The 18,392-nt window shown below is 46.1% G+C and overlaps 1 long non-coding RNA gene across 1 annotated transcript in view; it reads right to left on the reverse strand.

Annotated features, from left to right (window-relative positions):
* Window positions 1-346: 346 nt before the first annotated feature.
* LOC311125409 overlaps window positions 347-18,392 on the reverse strand; it is a 24,972-nt gene continuing 6,926 nt past the window's right edge. The window contains exons 2-3 of the long non-coding RNA XR_014612876.1: window positions 6,973-7,029; window positions 347-374 (exon numbers count right to left, since the gene is read on the reverse strand). This is a non-coding gene — a long non-coding RNA (uncharacterized lncRNA). The remainder of the gene's footprint in view (window positions 375-6,972; window positions 7,030-18,392) is intronic.

Below are 18,392 nucleotides of genomic sequence, written 5' to 3' on the forward strand. Positions count from 1 at the left end.
CTCCCCATTACAGAGGATCCTGTCTCTTCCAGTCTCTCTTTCCTTACTGGGATGGATTCTACCATCCTACAGTCACATAAGGAGGGCACCTTTCCATGCTGGTCGGGGGTGACAACAGCGCGGTGTGTTACGGAGAAGGCGTGCCAATGAGACGAGGACATGGACTGGCAGGACAGAGAGAGAGCCTGCAGGCGGAGAGGCTGGACAGACAGACGATGAGCCATATAAGCCAGACAGGGACACCGGGAAGGCCAGAGCGGGGCCACACTTACCACCATCACCCGTATCCACTCAAAGTGCCAGGAAGCCAACATATCCTCAAGGACATGGCTTTCAGGCAGTCGGCCGTCATCCGAAGGGCCAGGTCTAGGCACCTTGTGGGTCAGAACAGATGAAGATTTTTTTTAAACTAGGGACACAAAGGAAAGGGTTAAAACCAGGCTAAGCAGCAGAGCAGAGGAACAGATATCTGAGGGAATGTGAGAGAAAGAAAGAGAGAGGAAAATAATCCACCTGATGTGTTAGAAACAATGTGGCACACTTTGCTTTGCAAGACAATACTCCTCCACACTTTTCTCCCCTCCTTTTTGTTCTTTCAATCTTTATTAGCCCAACATGATTAAAATGCAGTTCCTAGGAGCGTCTCCCGGAAAAAATAGGCAAAAAAGTAAAAAGCATTTTTTTTTTTACAGCGTGAAGCTTTTCATCCTTCACAGGAGCGGAGAAGAAAAGAACTCCAAGCAGCTCAAAAGTATTTTTTTTTTCATTCTCCTCCGCACTTAAAAAAACCTAACTTGTTACCTGAGGACATGCATGGCGAATCACAAGCTCCATAGCCCCAAAACAACTTTTCAGTCACACTTTTTAGAGTATTAAAAATAATCCCCTGCGCACTCTTTAGTCCAATTACATCGGAGCATGCAGCTATCGGCAGATCGGCATGGCGCAGTGCGGAGCTGGGGCTCTGGCGGCTCCGGCGCTCCATGTGCTATCTGCAGATAAGCACCGTCTCCCTCCACGCCCAGATCCACATAGTCACAATGCTGCCTGTACCAGGATCAGATCTTACAGCATTACACACTGCTGAGAGGTTACCTGTGTTTTCCCCTCTAATGTCACCATGATAGGAAAACAGAGAGAGACAGATAGAGAGGGAGGGAGAACGAGAGATAAAGAGAGAGAGAGGGAGGGAGAAAGAGAGATAAAGAGAGGGAAAGGGAATGATAGAAAGAGAAAGACAGCTCCGAAACAGCGAAAGTACAGAATGAGAAGAGGAAGAGCGAGAGGGGTAGTGATAGCTGTGAAATGGGGTGTAGCGTATTAAGGTGCTGCTGTTAGGCCCAGGGGTCAGGAGTCAGGAGAACGGGAGTGTGTTGCTATGGCGCCATGGGCGTTGACATAGCGATACAGCAGCGGTTAATACCCATACACCTGCCAGGCCATCGATAAACACAGAGCTGCTATCAGGCCGCCACAGCTGCCTAGAACCCCCATCAGATCCTCCATTACTGACTCCACATGGTAATGGCAAGGAGATTAGCAACTTTTTCTTTATTAGCAGATAGCATCTTCATATTCTCGCCTTAACAGCATAGCAGTGATATCACTTGATACTTTCTCTCTCTCATGTCATTAATTGTCAGGCGGAACTCACTGAAAGCTTCCCCGAAAAATTACACAACAAATGAATAACACAAATATTGTTTTTTTCAAATGATACTGAACAATGTGCCAGTGTGTTCACTGTGTGAGTATGAGTGTGTGTGCTCTGCAGAGAATGTTCCCATGCTGTGTGTGTGTGTGTGTGTGTGTGTGTGTGTGTGTCCTTCGCCTACAGGGAGCGGGATGGTAAAAAGCCTGCCTCAGCAATACAGAGGAGAAGGATAAAGAGATAGAGTAATGACTAGAGAGAGGGAGAGTGGGGTACTGTCAGCTTTTCATCTCTGTTCAAGAGATCATTACTTGAACTTAGAATATGCATCACACCTGAGTCCACATGAATGTTAGAATGAAGAGTAGAGAAATGTTTATATGTTTTTCACATTAGGTGTCTGTGTCTATATAGTAATGCCTAGGAAGCATATTGGGAAAGGGTATATGCACGTGTTTAACAATCAGGACTGCTTCACTGTACTAAGTTGTAGAGTCAACATAATCAAAAACAAAGAATGAACAACAACAAACAATGCTTTTCTATACTGTCTAGAGTCTCTACACCTCACTGTAACATGTGACGCAGTCAAAGTGTCCTGGTGTTTCTAAGCCAAGCCTGTAGTGTACGTACAGGCCTCTATGTGTACCAGCGCTCAAACTACTCTAAAGGACATAGACAGTACACCCAACATCAGACAGAGAGGGACAGAGAACGAGAAAGTGAAAGAGAGGGAGAGGGAGAGAGAGAGAGAGAGAGAGAGAGAGAGAGAGAGAGAGAGAGAGAGAGAGAGAGAGAGATGAGAGAGAGAGAGAGAGAGAGAGAGAGAGCGAGAGAGAGGAGAGAGAGAGAAAAGAGAGAGAGAGAGAGAGAGAGAGAGAGAGAGAGAGAGAGAGAGAGAGAGAGAGAGAGAGAGAGAGAGAGAGAGAGAGAGAGGGAGACGGCTGACATCTGTGGTAGGTGTAAAAGAGGCGTGTGTGTGTGAGGTGTGTGCGTGAGCGTGGTAAAGCCGTGAGCGGGACATGATTGCAGTGTGTATCTTATCTGGCTAGCGGTAGTCCTGAGGCGAGGGGAGCGCGGCTCCAGTGGACCAGCCATGCGTAGTGAGTGTAATCTCAGAGCTCCTTCAGCCCCTCTATCCCTCTCTGGGAGACAGGGCTATCGCACACACACAAACACACACACAGGGACCCTGGAGGTGATAACTTTACTCCAGCTCTGGACAGCAGGCTGTGTAAGACCAAGCTGCAACATAGACCTCATTCAGCCCCTACAGATACTACTGGAAAGCAAAAAGTCTAGTCTGTCCTATACTTACACCTAAAGCTCACATGGCTTACATGTACCGACCTGATCTCATAGTTTCACTTCGGAAATGGATGTAATTGGATGAACCTTGATTTGACCCATTAATTCCGCGTGGTTACAGGGCTAAAACAGGGTTAAGTTTAGGTATTAATTCCGAGTGGTTAATGTTAGGGCGATGGTTTGGGGAAGGCTTAAAACAAAATCATAAAAAATAAAGTTTACATTAAGTATCATCAACTACTCCTCCCCTGTTTGCTAGAGAATTGTGAACTGCAATGGCACAGTGGTGCTGCGCCACGTTATCTTTTGGAGGGTGAGTGCCAACTAAGGCATATATCGACGTCCTCAGGACCTTTTCAAACGTTCGGAATTGACATCTCTTTCTTGAGACCAGCCTGACATTTACACTCATAGGAGAACCCTTTGAAGAACCCTTTTTGGTTCCAGGTAAAACCCTATTGGGTAAAACCCTTTCCCCAGGGGGTAGGTGTGTCAGTGTGTCTTTCTGTCTGTTAATCATATAGGTGTGTCTCCCTCTCCACCTCTCTCTCTCTATATCTCTCTCTCTCTCTCTCTCCTCTCCTCTCTGTCTCTTCTGTGATGTCACAGGGATGAGTGAGCAGACAGCGTTGTGTGTGTCGACTGGGAGTGTGGTGGTAGCACCATCGCCCCCTGGATCCCCTGTAGTGAGGGCCTGTCTGGAAGGTGACAGACAGGCAACAGGCAGGAGCCCAGAGAGACATGGAGGTAGGGAGGGAGGGAGGGAAGGAGAGAGAGACGTGAAGGGAGGGAGGGAGGGAGGGAGGGAGGGAGGGAGGGAGGGAGGGGTAGAGGGGTGAGCACCAGTGTCAGTCAAGGCAATGACACCCTCATTAGAATATGGTTATTTTGGTAGTGTGTGTTTAGCTCTTCAACTGTAGAGCAGGTGTTGTCATTGATGACATTGAGACCTTGGTATATCTGGTGTGTGTGTGTGTGTGTGTGTGTGCACGCGCACGTGTGTGTGTCTAGTCATTGCCATGAATTCACTGGCTGTGGAAGGGTTTGCAGGAAACACATCCTGACATCATTAAGTCCTGCCATTCGCACACACACACACTGCCATTCACCTGGACTATCTCAACAGCTACTATAACGCTCTATGAACTGTCTTCTCCATTGATACTCATGTTCTCATCCCACATGGACAGTTCACACAAACACACACACAGCGCACTCATACACACACACACACACACACACACACACACACACACACACACACACACACACACACCACACACACACTCACACACAACACACACACACACACTAAACACACCACCATCACCAGAGGGAGAAGAGGAGGAGGAGGAGGAAGAAGGGAGGAGGAGGAACACAGAGTTAAGCTCTATTCTTCTTTTCCCCTTTAGGTGCCCGCTTTGGTTTAACAACTGAGCCGTCTCCATCAATTAGCCTGGACTTTGGACTTTCATTGAGAGTAAGTGACTAATATCAGCGTTGGCTAAGAAGAAAGACACTTTTCACGATTGCCCAACAATCTGTTAAGTGAATACACATGTGGCGGCCTCAGCAAAGCCTGCAAGGGGTCCTCTCCCCAATGAAAAACAGGTGCTCCACTTTTTTGCCATGTAATACCCCATTTAGCCCCCGGAGCAAAGGTTATCCAGCTAATAGCTGCCTTGTGGTGCACAGGGAAGAGCAGCACACACGGCCAGCACTCAACATCTGGAACGGATTGCACATACTTGCAACATATGCTTCAGGTTCAATTAAAATGAGCGCCTTGGCACATTTATTAATCTTTTTTCTACCTTCGTGCCGTGAAAAAGGCCTCCTCTGACCTGACCTTAATATTATACAATTTGAGCAAAGAGGAGAAGTAATGAGAGCGTCAGGTCACTTCAATACCTGAGAGTGAGAATGGAAATGACAAATTTGTTCAGCCTCAAAACTCCATTTTGTTGTGCACTTAACCAGGATGAAGGGGAAAATATGGTGTAAGAATGAAAGAGAAGGGGGGGGGGGGGGGCAGGAATGGAGGGAGGGAAGGAGGGAGGGAGGGAGGGATAGGGCTAGGGTGGTATTGAGAGATATTGGTGAAATAAAGAAGAAAAATACCCCCTTTCACTTCCCTACAGCTCAAATGGAATGCTAACAGTTGAGGGGAGCGATAGATCAAAATGTATGAAGCCAGAGTTGGTAAATTGTAGCCTTTGTGGTCGCCTTGCTATCCGGCGCCCCAGCCCTGTGTGCAGAAAGAGCAGGGCCCTCTTATGTGGAATAATCAGCTCAGGACTCAATCTGACAGACGCCGCAAGCTGCAGCTCCCTCATTTCAATATGAAAGTTGAAATGTATTTCTTTCTATAATCTGCATCTTTTCAAACGGCTGTTTTTTTCTGAGGAAGAAAAAGATGCAGAAAAAGAAAAGTAGAGAGATAGAGAGGGGAAAAAAGGTTCAAGGTTGCTTAATGCATATCTTCAATCGCCACCCTGTACATCGTAGACTTGGAACCTTGCAGCCATGGAACTTTTCCCCCAGAGCCACTGGAGGAGGGGGGAATGAAAATGCAGAGACGCATGTGGACCGACTACACATAATATCTGTTTTTTAACCCTGTGATCTCACACTGGCACTTTGGATATTTCAAAGCACAGGAAAGAGGTCAGCCTAAAAATAACTCCACTCAAAATTAAGAGAGTCTTCAGGCTATTTAATTTCAGATAACAAATTGCTTAGTCAAAGGCCCATACATTTTCAATAAAAAGGACAGACTGAAGAGATTTTGTCAAAAGTAGTGCCCAGAGATGCTAAAACAAATTAGATGAAATTCTAATTGGTCTTGGTGTTGGAAAATATCACTAGTGAAAAAAACTAACAATAACCACGAAACACCATCAATCCCAAGTGTGCAGACTAACCACACCCATGTCACGTAGTGCCATTTACATCATAGGAAGAACCAGGAAAATCTGTATAGCACACTTTACAAATCTCCACCTGAAACAAACAGAAACTGGCTTCAGATTTGGTTTAGGACTATTCAATAGGATTCTGCTCTGTTGTCTTTTGTTTTTCCAATCGATTAATTGTGGTGCCATGAAAACCCTGCGGTCGGCTGCTAGTATCAAATGTCAGGTTCTGTAATGTTGAAGCCTAACACTGCCTCTCTCCCTGACTAGGACTAGAAGGGATCAGGAAGCTACAGGCTAGTATGGCTACAAGCTGCCACTGTGTAAGCGAGCGAGCTAACCCACTAAAGCAGCCACCTGTTGTTACCTGATAGCTGCTACAAGCACATATGCTGTTTTATTACTAAGTCAATGAGAAGATAACACTCCTAAATAGTTCCTAAAGCTCCTTAAGTCAGTGCTTTATGGGTGATCACATCTCGGAAGCTCAACGGGCAACACTGCACATTAACATTCCAAATACAGTAGATAGCTATATAAAGAAGAGAAGAGACGTTTTAAAAGAGCGAAGCAGAGCAAAGTCACTAATACTGACAACCATGATACTATGCATGAAGAGGTTACAACAGGCAGAGAATGTGTCTGGACCCATTTCAGGAAGACAATGTTCAAAGTTTGTGTGTGTGCGTCCGTGCGTGTGCGTGAGAGAGTGTGTGTGTGCATGTGTGTATGTGTGTATGTGCGTACGTACGTGCATGTGTGCACGTTATGAACGTGTACATCTAAAATTAGGAGTGTACTGAAATGGAGTGTACACATTGCATCAATGTGTTTATAATTTCCTGTGTGTGGAACGCTGGCACCCCCAGAGACCTCCTGTCCCTTGACAGCAGACAGAGAGAGAGAGAGAGAGAGAGAGAGAGAGAGAGAGAGAGAGAGAGAGAGAGAGATAGGAGAGAGAGAGAAGAGAGAGAGAGAGAGAGAGAGAGAGAGAGAGAGAGAGATGAGAGAGAGAGAGAGAGAGAGAGAGAGAGAGAGAGAGAGAGAGAGAGAGAGAGAGAGAGAGAGAGAGAGAGAGAGAGAGAGAGAGATAATTACCTTGTCATCTTTGTCATAGTCCTCATCCTCGTCCTCCAGCAAGTCCTCCATCGCTTGCTGCGTGGCGGTTGCCACAGGAACAAGAGAAGAAGAGAGAGATTAAAAATACATAAGTGGGCAGACAGGTATTCTCATTCATTCTCATTACCACATATTGCACTATGTACAGTCTACTGTACACATGGCTGATGTCAACACAAGGCAATACAGGGCTGATTGTAGTCTTTTAGTCTTGTAGTCTTCCAGCCCAACTCTGACCCCTACCCATTCCCCTACCTCTCCCATCACTACAGGAGGCAGAAAGGAGGAGAGTAGAGGATGGCCTCCAGCAGAGGAAGCCCAGTGACAGAGAAGTATAACTATCTGCTTCACTGGTCCCCAAAACCGATGGAACAACAGCCATTTCAGCAGGATCCTCCCACTAACCCCCATACACACACACACATACATAAACACACACCACACACACACACACCCACACACACACGAGGGAGAACAGATAAAGAAAGAGAGAGAGAGACTGGCAGAGAGAGAGAGTGAGTAAAAGTAATAATGAAAATATAAATATATGTGGGGATGCTGAAGAAAATAGGTTTTCATGGGAACACTTGCACTTGCCTTCCTGTCTGACAATAGTGAGAGGTTAAGGAGTTGTGGAAAAGTTGTTGTGTTGACCTTTCTGATAAAAGGCATAAAGACCACAATTATTAACCATACATACATTCTGTGCCTCCTTCAACCACTCAAATGGCCTTTTAAATCACCTAGGAGGCCTAAAAAAACTCTAGACCACCTTTACTCCACACACAGAGACACATACAAAGCTCTCCCTCACCCTCCATTTGACAAATCTGACCATAATTCTATCCTCTTGATTCCTGCTTATAAGCAAAAACTAAAGCAGGAAGCACAAGTGACTTGGTCAATAAAAAAGTAGTCAGATGAAGCAGATGCTAAGCTACAGGACTGTTTTGCTATCACAGACTGGAATATGTTAAGGGATTCTTCTGATGGCATTGAGGAGTACACCACATCAGTCACTGGCTTCATCAATAAGTGCATCAATGACGTCCCCACCACAGTGACTGTACGTACATACCCCAACCAGAAGCCATGGATTATAGGCAACATCCGCACTGAGCTAAAGGGTAGGGACTCTAACACGGAAGCTTATAAGAAATCCTGCAATGCCCTCTGACGAATCATCAAACAGGCAAAACGTCAATACAGGACTAAGATCGAATCGTACTACACCTGCTCCGACGATCGTCGGATGTGGCAGGGCTTGCAAACTATCACAGACTACAAAGGGAAGCACAGCCGCGATCTGCCCAGTGACACGAGACTACCAGACGAGCTAAATTACTCCTATGCTCGGTTCGAGGCAAGTAACACTGAAACATGCATGAGAGCATCAGCTGTTCCGGACGACTGTGTGATCATGCTCTCCGTAGCCGATGTGAGTAAGACCTTTAAACAGGTCAGCATTCACAAGGCCGCAGGGCCAGACGGATTACCAGGACGTGTACTCCAAGCATGCGCTGACCAACTGGCAAGTGTCTTCAATGACATTTTCAACCTCTCCCTGTCTGAGTCTGTAATACCAACATGTTTCAAGCAGACCACCATAGTCCCTGTGCCCAAGAACACTAAGGTAACCTGCTACAATTTGCATACCACCCCAACAGATCCACAGATGATGCAATCTCTATTGCGCTCCACACTGCCATTTCACACCTGGACAAAAGGAACACCTATGTGACATGCTATTCATTGACTACAGCTCAGCGTTCAAAACCATAGCACCCTCAAAGCTCATCACTAAGCTAAGGACCCTGGGACTAAACACCTCCCTCTGCAACTGGATCCTGGACTGGCCGCCCCCAGGTGGTAAGGGTAGGTAACAACACATCCACCACGCTGAACCTCAACACGGGGGCCCCTCAGGTGTGCATGCTCAGTCCCCTCCTGTACTCCCTGTTCACTCATGACTGCATGGCCTGGCACGACTCCAACACCATCATTAAGTTTGCAGATGACACAACAGTGGTAGGCCTGATCACTAACAACAACGAGACAGCCTATAGGGAGGAAGTCAGAGACCTGACCATGTGGTGCCAGGACAACAACCTCTCCCTCAACATGATCAAGACAAAAGAGATGATTGTGGACTACAGGAAAAAGAAGAGGACCGAGCACGCCCCCATTCTCATCGACGGGGCTGCAGTGGATCAGGTTGAGAGCTTCAAGTTCCTTGATGTCCACATCACCAACAAACTAATGTGGTCCAAGCACACCAAGACAGTCGTGAAGAGGGCACGACAAAACCTATTCTCCCTAAGGAGACTGATAAGATTTGGCATGGGTCCTCAGATCCTAAAAAGGTTATACAGCTGCACCATCGAGAGCATCCTGACTGGTTGCATCACTGCCTGGTATGGCAACTGCTCGGCCTCCGACCGCAAGTCACTACAGAGGGTAGTGTGTACGGCCCAGTACATCACTGGGGCCAAGCTTCCTGCCATCCAGGACCTCTATACCAGGCGGTGTCAGAGGAAGGCCCTAAAAATGGTCAAAGACTCCAGCCACCCTAGTCATAGACTGTTCTCTCTGTAACCGCACGGCAAGCGGTACCGGAGCGCCAAGTCTAGGTCCAAGAGGCTTCTAAACAGCTTCTACCCCCAAGCCATAAGACTCCTGAACATCTAATCAAATGGCTACCCAGACTATTTGCATTGCCCCCCCCCCCCCCCCCGTATATAGACTCGCTATTGTTATTTTTACTGCTGCTCTTTAACTATTTGTTACTTTCATTTCGTAGTATTTTATATTGCATTTTTTTGTGTGATATTTTTTGGGGGGTATTCTTTCTTAAAACTGCATTGTTGGTTAAAGGCTTGTAAGTAAGCATTTCACTGTAAGGTCTACACCTGCTGTATTCGGCGCATGTGACAAATACAATTGTATTTTACTTTATTTGATACATAAAGTATCCACACAATACAAGCACATGAACTAGGTTTTTGAATCAATCTCTTGCCATTAGCTATAGGCAAGGAGGAAAGTGGAAAAAACCAGGCGCTCAATGTTGTAATACACAACAGTGAACTATGGAGCAGTCAACAGAAAGCATGTTGACTCAGATAAGTAATTGACCTTAGTAGCCCCTGGGAAAGAGGAGATGGGGTCTGTAGCTAGACAGACAGAAAGACAGACGGACAAACAGATGGATGGACGGACGGATGGCGAGACAGACAGAGTCACATGTGTATTTTTGCTGCCTACCTGCCTGAGGAGCAGTGGTAGGACAGCACAGATCGTTATTCCTCCTCTCGTCCCCCCCCCCCCCCCCCCCCCCCTCAACCCCCCACTGTCAATCACACATCAAAGCTACAAGGTCAGATTCAGCGGCAATACCATAAACAAAGAGGCGCGTCATAAATCCGTAAGCTGCCAAGGGCTGCATTTATCTCCTCCCATTATCCCATACCCCATACCCTACCACCGCCCGCCTCGCCTGCACCCGCAAACAAGTTGGAGAAATCCAAAAATCATTACTTCACAGAACAATAGCTTTTGTCCCTTTGTTTTATTGGAATAATAAAAAGTGCGGCTGACATAAGCTTCTTATGTAAATACAGCTTCCCGCAGAAACAAAGAGAGGTTCAGCCCAGTTGTGTTGAGTGTGGAGAGAGTAAATAGAAGTCATGATGTTGTGTGTGTACGTCTCTATCTACAGCTTAGTATGGTTGTCTAACTTGTTCTACTCCTGCCTATTCACTGGAAATCCATCGGTGACCACAACAATCAACTGTTACCGAGCTAATGAGCAAGTGTCATACATCTAAAACTCTGTGTACAATAAAGACCTGGGCACCTATGTTAGAATCAACAACCACAAAGGAAGCGCTCAAAATGGATCATGGGTTTCTCCAAACACAGCCTTTACTACAGTATTCAGCACAGTAACATACTGTAGGCCCCATGTTATCTAAAACGGAGAGAATATCAGCTAAAGATAGGCATAGCCTACAGAGACAGAGACAATGATATAGTCATCCCCCCTATGTTCTCTGCTCCCCTCTTGCCTGGGGTAAAGAGAACAGCCTTGTTCACCGCTACGAGAGTGTGTGTAGTAAAATAAATAAATAAAACGAAAGACGTCATCTCATCTGCCCTGAAGATTGCCACAACTAAACGCTGCGTCTCCGGAAGACATCAATTACCAGCGCGGTGCTGATGAATTCAACAATTCCCCCTGTTCTGTTATGATGACTGTTTGGGTATATTGTACCATTCAGCTGTTTATCCCCTTATTGCACCGTCTGAATTACTATCATTACAAACTGATGCTTCAAAGACTCACTGTCGACAGGATCGTGTAACGCTCACACAGCATGCGACGCGCTTAAATCCAACACTTTACCAGAGGGGAGATTAACATATTCAAAGCATTCAAATCTTCTGAACGGTACAGGTTATAATCACAGATTACCGAGGGTACATGAATATATACAAAGATCCTGCACATGTGAAATGTGTAAAATACATAGCTAGGTGAAAAACTGTGGAGGCTTCTCAGAGGAGGAAGGGGAGGACCATCCTCCTCAATGAATTTCATAAAAATAAAAATAGTCAAACATTTAAAAAGTTATCCTTTTTAGATAAAACTATAAAAAATATATTCACGTCACTAAATACTTGATTAAAACAAACTGTTTTGCAATGAAGGTCTACAGTAGCCTCAACAGCACTCTGTAAGGTAGCACCATGGTGTAGCCGGAGGACAGCTAGCTTCTGTCCTCCTCTGGGTACATTGACTTCAATACAAAATCTGTACAAAAATACAAAAATCTGTCGATGTGCCCTTAAGCAAGGCACTTAACTCTAATTGCCCCTGTAAGTCGCTCTGGATAAGAGCGTCTGCTAAATTACTAAAAAAAAAAAATACAAAAATTGAAAAAATATATAAAATAAAAAATAAAAAAATGAACATAGTTCACACCCCATTCCATAGACTTACACAGCACTTATGACAACTTCCGGAGGACATCCTCCAACCTATCATAGCTCTTGCAGCATGAACTGACATGTTGTCCACCCAATCAAAGGATCAGAGAATGAATCTAGTACTGAAAGCATAAGCTACAGCTAGCTAGCACTGCAGTTCACAAAATGTGGTGAGTAGTAGACTCATAGAGAGAGAAAGACAATAGTTGAACAGTTTTGAACAAATTATTTTCTTCACAAATGAAGGAGGAGCAAGACAGAGCGAGAGCTAGCTATATTTCGTTCTTTTTTTTCACTTACTTAGCTAGCAAATTCAGCTAGCTAGTTTAGCCTACTCAAACACCCGGCTCAAACAGAGGGATGCTATGTTAGCTAGCTGGCTATGACTATCCAACCCTGGAACTCTTCCAAGTAAAGGTAAGCTTTTGTTTTTGCTAATTTATTGCCACCGGGGCCAACTGGTAAACTGCTTTCTGACTGTACACTCTACTGCATGATAGTAGCGGGTTTACATTTACATTTTAAATTTTAGTCATTTAGCAGACACTCTTATCCAGAGCGACTTACAGGAGCAATTAGGGTTAAGTGCCTTGCTCAAGGGCACATCGACAGATTTTTCACCTAGTCGGCTTGGGGATTAGAACCAGCGACCTTACGGTTACTGGCACAACGCTCTTAACCACTAAGCTACCTGCCACCCCAGGTGTTAGTTCTATTAGCTATGTTGACTATGACGTTACTTTAGCCAATATGGTGACAACAATATAGGTTGTGTGTAGCGGTTATGATATGAAGGTTTAGCTTGGAAAGTGTTTTTCACCAGGTCCCAGACAACTGTGTTGTGCATTGAAGTCCACAAGTGAAGGGAAAAGGTGAGAGGAGGACAGCGCGTAGATGTGAGAAGTCTATGAAAGTAAACTGTTTGATGTGATCAGGGGTGTATTCATTCCGCCGATTCTGTTGAAAAACATTTCTTAAACAAAAGCAAATGGAAAGAAACGGGGATAAACATACCTGAATTTGTCCAATAGAAACTCTTGTTTGCAAGTGTTGAACTAATGATTACATCCTAGTTCAGCTAGATGCAGGCAAGAGTGTGCAAGATGGTATTGAATGTGGCACTGTCTGTCCATGTGTCACTGTCTGTCACTTTAAATCAAACACCTTTATCACAGAAACCCTAGACCCACTCCAATTTGCATACCGCCCCAACAGATCCACAGATGATGCAATCTCTATTGAACTCCACACTGCCCTTTCCCACCTGGACAAACGGAACACCTACGTGAGAATACTATTCATTGACTACAGCTCAGCGTTCAACACCATAGTGCCCTCAAGGCCCATCACTAAGCTAAGGACCCTGGGACTAAACACCTCCCTCTGCAACTGGATCCTGGACTTCCTGACGGGCTGCCCACATCTGCCATGCTGATCCTCAACACGGGGGCCCCTCAAGGGTACGTGCTTAGTCCCCTCCTGTACGCCCTGTTCACATATGACTGCATGGCCAAGCACGACTACAACACCATCATTACGTTTGCTGACGACACAACAGTGGTAGGCCTGATCACCGACAATGATGAGACAGCCTATAGGGAGGAGGTCAGAGACCTGGTCCTGTGGTGCCAGGATAACAACCTCTCCCTCAACGTGATCAAGATAAAGGAGATGATTGTGGACTACAGGAAAAGGAGGACCGAGCACGCCTCCATTCTCATCGACGGGCTGTAGTGGAGAAGGTTGAGAGCTTCAAGTTCCTTGGTGTCCACATCACCAACAAACTGTCTTGGTCCAAACACACCAAGACAGTCGTGAAGAGGGCATGACAAAGCATATTCCCCCTCAGGAGACTGAAAAGATTTGGCATGGGTCCTCAGATCCTCAAAAAGTTCAACAGCTGCACCATCGAGAGCATCCTGACTGGTTGCATCGCTGCCTGGTATGGCAACTGCTCGGCCTCTGACCGCAAGGCACTATAGAGGGTAGTGCGTACGGCCCAGTACATCACTGGGGCCAATCTTCCTGCCAACCAGGACCTCTATAACAGGCGGTGTCAGAGGAAGGCCCTAAAAATTGTCAAAGACTCCAGCCACCCTAGTCATAGACCGTTCTCTCTGCTACCGCATGGCAAGTGGTACCGGAGCGCCAAGTCTAGGTCCAAAAGGCTTCTTAACAGCTTCTACCCCCAAGCCATAAGACTCAGGAACAGCTAATCAAATGGCTACCCGGACTATTTGCATTGTCCCCCCCCCACCCACCCACCCCTTCTCTTACGCTGCTGCTACTCTCTGTTTATTATCTATGCATAGTCACTTTAACTCTATCTACATGTACATATTACCTCAATTTCCTCGACTAATCTGTGCCCCCGCACATTGACTCTGTACCGGTACCCCCTGTATATAGCCTCGCTATTGTTATTTTTACTGCTGCTCTTTAACTATTTGTTAATTATTTTTATATATATTCTATTATTATGTATTTTTTTACTTATCTATTTTTTACTTAACACTTATTAAACCAACTGCATTGTTGGTTTTGGTTTGTAAGTAAGCATTTCACTGTAAGGTCTACACCTGTTGTATTTGGCGCATGTGACGAATACAATTTGATTGGATTTCATTGGATTTCTCTCGACCTGTGTTGCAAACTTTCATTTATAGGCTAGGTTGTAGCAACCTCATGATGGGGATAGGGAAAATGTGTGTATCATGTAGTAGTAGGGGTGTAACGATTCGTTTTAACAACGATTCGATTTGTATCACGATTCGTGGTTGTCGATACGATTCAAGGACGATATTGGTTCATTTAGAACGATACGATCCGAAACGATTCAGTGACTTGAAATCGATTCAGTAACCTTTTAGCCAAAAATTCAACCAGTGTGACTGAAATAAATACCTGGATACTGGACAGTTCAGGTGAAGTTTCCTAGATTCCTGTTTCTTGTAAGGACCGCAATGGTGGCTTGATAATTTCTCGCTCGTCGGCTTCTCCTCTGTCGTCCGCCATGCTATGTTTTGTTGTCTTTGCGCCTTTGCGCTGCTGTTGGCGCGATGATGTCACGGATAGGCAGACTGAATCGAGTAATGTTTAAAGCCTTTATCATTAAAAGTGCTAAGAAAAAACATCCATATAAAGTCTGACGTGCTTAAATCCAATGGGTTATTTCCTAGTATCGATACAATCGATTTATTACATTTTAAAACGATGTTAGATCGATATATGTTGTCCAAAAGGCCAACGCGCCGAGCACAGATCGATGTAGTTGGATCATAGGAATATAAATCGATACATCGATGTAGTAGATGGATCGTTACACCCCTATGTAGTAGCCTAAACCTATCGATGTTACATTGAGCTGGGTGAACTGAATATGAATGAGAGTCATCCAATATGCTGTAATAGAAATAAGACCATGCTCATTAAAAAAAAATATATAATAAACGGCACCGACCGCCACTGGTGAAACGTATAAATAAAGCATAGACCATTTAGTGTGGAGCAGTGCTCGTGAACACATGTCCTGGAGGGCAAGTGTCCTGCAGTGTTTATGTGAGTCTGGCTTGTTTAAAACCAGCCTATAGGGTCAGGGCCATGGCAAGCCATTTCCTCTGTTTGGTCATTAAGCCCCAGTAGGCCGGAGATCCTGACACCTGTGTGCCCTAAAGGAGCAGGGAGCAGGGAGCAGACAGATATATTGATGTACAGTAGGCAAGTATAGGAGACTTGAACTAGGCCTGCCAGCTGTGGGAGGAGAGAGAATAGGAAAACTACAGTGGATGTGTGAAAACTGGAATACCGCTCAGGATTTGGATGGGTTGATGAACCTAAACACACACACACACAAGCACACACACGTGCACGCACGCACACACACACATGCACACATCAGACAAGATAGACATCACCATTCGACCCCCTGAGCTACCGCTGGCATCCTCTTCACCCCAGCTCGGTGACGTCCGCCCTGCCAAGCGAACGCCGTCCCCCGACCCCCACCACCACCATCTCCCTCTCACCACCACTATCTCTGCTGTCTTCCTCCTAACCTTCCGAATGACAGCCGCTAGGGGAATTGACGCCAAGGCAGACATCCCGCCGAACATGAAGATATACTCTCCTTTTTTTCTCTCTCTTCTCTTCCCCCTCTCCTTCTCCTCCTCATCTTCCTCTTTGATACGTGAGAGGTTTTAACCTCTCCAGCTGCCGGGGCCAGCTCCGGTCCCCTCCAGGCCCTGCTTGGTATGCTGTCTCTGTGTGTGTGTGATTGTGTGTATGTGTGTGTGTGTGTGTGTGTGTGTGTGTGTGTATATATGTGTATGTGTCGGCTTTGGCTCTGGAGGAGATGGGCGAGGAGAGGGGAGGGCTGGAAGGCTGATAAGGACTGTGGGCAGGCAGAGCCTGTCTGACCCATACGGGCCCTTCACAAGCTGTCAGAGCCCTGGCCCTCACAGGGGGGCCTTCCGTCTGCGCTGACCCAGCCCTGGCTCACCCAGCAGGGGGCAGAGAGGGGTGAGGCTGGCTGGGGCGCCCTGGGACTGAGGGTGGCGGGGCCTGCCTGTTTTCATGATCACACAGACCAGTCAAAGTGCCAATCATAATCATCACTATATTCAAGAGAGATACACATAGTATTCTCTTATTGATGCACACATTTGACACATGTCAGCATTGAGTCAGTCGGACCAATGCAAAGAAAACCAACCTCTGAGTTTTGTTCAAACAGAACCAAACTGGGATAGACCTTGTTTGTATCAGAAACAGGGCTGGTGTATGTGTGGTAGAGAGAGGCAGGTGCCTGGCTGGGGAAAGTCGGAGTCACAGGGTAGAGGAAGCTCTGGGCTAGTGTCTGAACACCCACACACTGTCGAGACACACAAAACACACACACACACACACACCAGAACAGTCAGAGAGAGCAGCAACAGAACAACAACAAGGACTGCGGCAGAACACGGAGAGCTGACATTGTTAGCAGCGACGGGTACAGAGGTTCACAGGGATAAAGAGGGGGAGGCTGGGAGACTGGCGCGGCGTTCTCGCCCCACTCCCAACCCCGTCTGCCTGCCTGCCAGCGAAGAGGAGCCGGGGCGGCACGGGGGAAATCAGCGGGGCACAAACGCTTCCAGTTAAAAGTGACATGACCTTTTGATTTTGTCACCTGTCACCGACTGCCATGTCTACCGCTGCACTGAGGAGCGCCTGCCAGGCACCGCAGCCTCCCTCTCTCTCTCCTTTTGTCTATCTCTCTGTTTTTGGGGCAGGGCCACTGCGGAGGTGTTTCTTTGGTTTGAGTGAAGGCACACTGGGCCAGGCTCCCTCTCCTCCTCCTCCTCCTCCTCCTCCTCCTCCTCCTCCTCCTCCTCCTCCCCCTGCTCCTCCTCCTCCTTTTCAGAATATAGTTAATTCTCCTCTCTGTCAACTCAGGTCCTTATGGGGACACATGACATCCATTGACTTCTTCCAAGGCTTGTTGCTCATTTAAATTGATTATATCCAAACATATCCTTTCATGGTACAAGCTAACAGAAATGGACTGCTGTCTACATCTAACTAACAAGACACTGATGGTCAGTCTCGCTATCGACTTAAAGTGAGAAGAAAGACAACAATTAGTCAATTCAAATAGAAGGGGCATAGAGAGAGAGAGAGAGAGAGAGAGAGAGAGAGAGAGAGAGAGAGAGAGAGAGAGAGAGAGAGAGAGAGAGAAAGTGAGAGAGAGAAAGCGAGTGTCAGAGAGAGAGAGCGAGAGAGAGAGAGAGAGAGAGAGAGAGTGAGAGAGAGAGAGAGAGAGAGAGAGAGAGAGAGAGAGAGAGAGAGAGAGAGAGAGAGAGAGAAAGAAAGAAAGAAAGAAAGAAAGAAAGAAAGAAAGAAAGAAAGAAAGAAAGAAAGAAAGAAAGAAAGAAAGAAAGAAAGAAAGAAAGAAAGAAAGAAAGAAAGAAAGAAAGAAAGAAAGAAAGAAGCTGCCGGCTCTATCCTGGCAAACACCAATAAAGCTGAGAGAGTAGAAATTGGTGGAGAAAAGGCCCAGGGAGGTTTGGGAGGCCTAGTCTTTTGAAACACAGCATGAGTGAGAGAGAGAGACAGACATATAGAGTGAGAGTGAGAGTGTGAGAGAGAGAGAGAGAGAGAGAGAGAGAGAGAGAGAGAGAGAGAGAGAGAGAGAGAGAGAGAGAGAGAGAGAGAGAGAGAGAGAGAGAGAGAGAGAGAGTGACAGTGAGAGAGAGAGAGAGAGAGAGAGAGAGAGAGAGAGAGAGAGAGAGAGAGAGAGAGAGAGAGAGAGAGAGAGAGAGAGAGAGAGAGAGAGAGAGAGAGAGAATTAACCCAACCAAATTATGAGAAAACAAAAATATAACTATTTGACACGGACCTAAACAGAGAATATACAGTAGCAGAATACCTGA

Source organism: Coregonus lavaretus, assembly GCF_964263955.1.
Source record: "Coregonus lavaretus genome assembly, contig: HAP1_SCAFFOLD_5295, whole genome shotgun sequence".
Lineage (NCBI taxonomy): Eukaryota > Metazoa > Chordata > Actinopteri > Salmoniformes > Salmonidae > Coregonus > Coregonus lavaretus.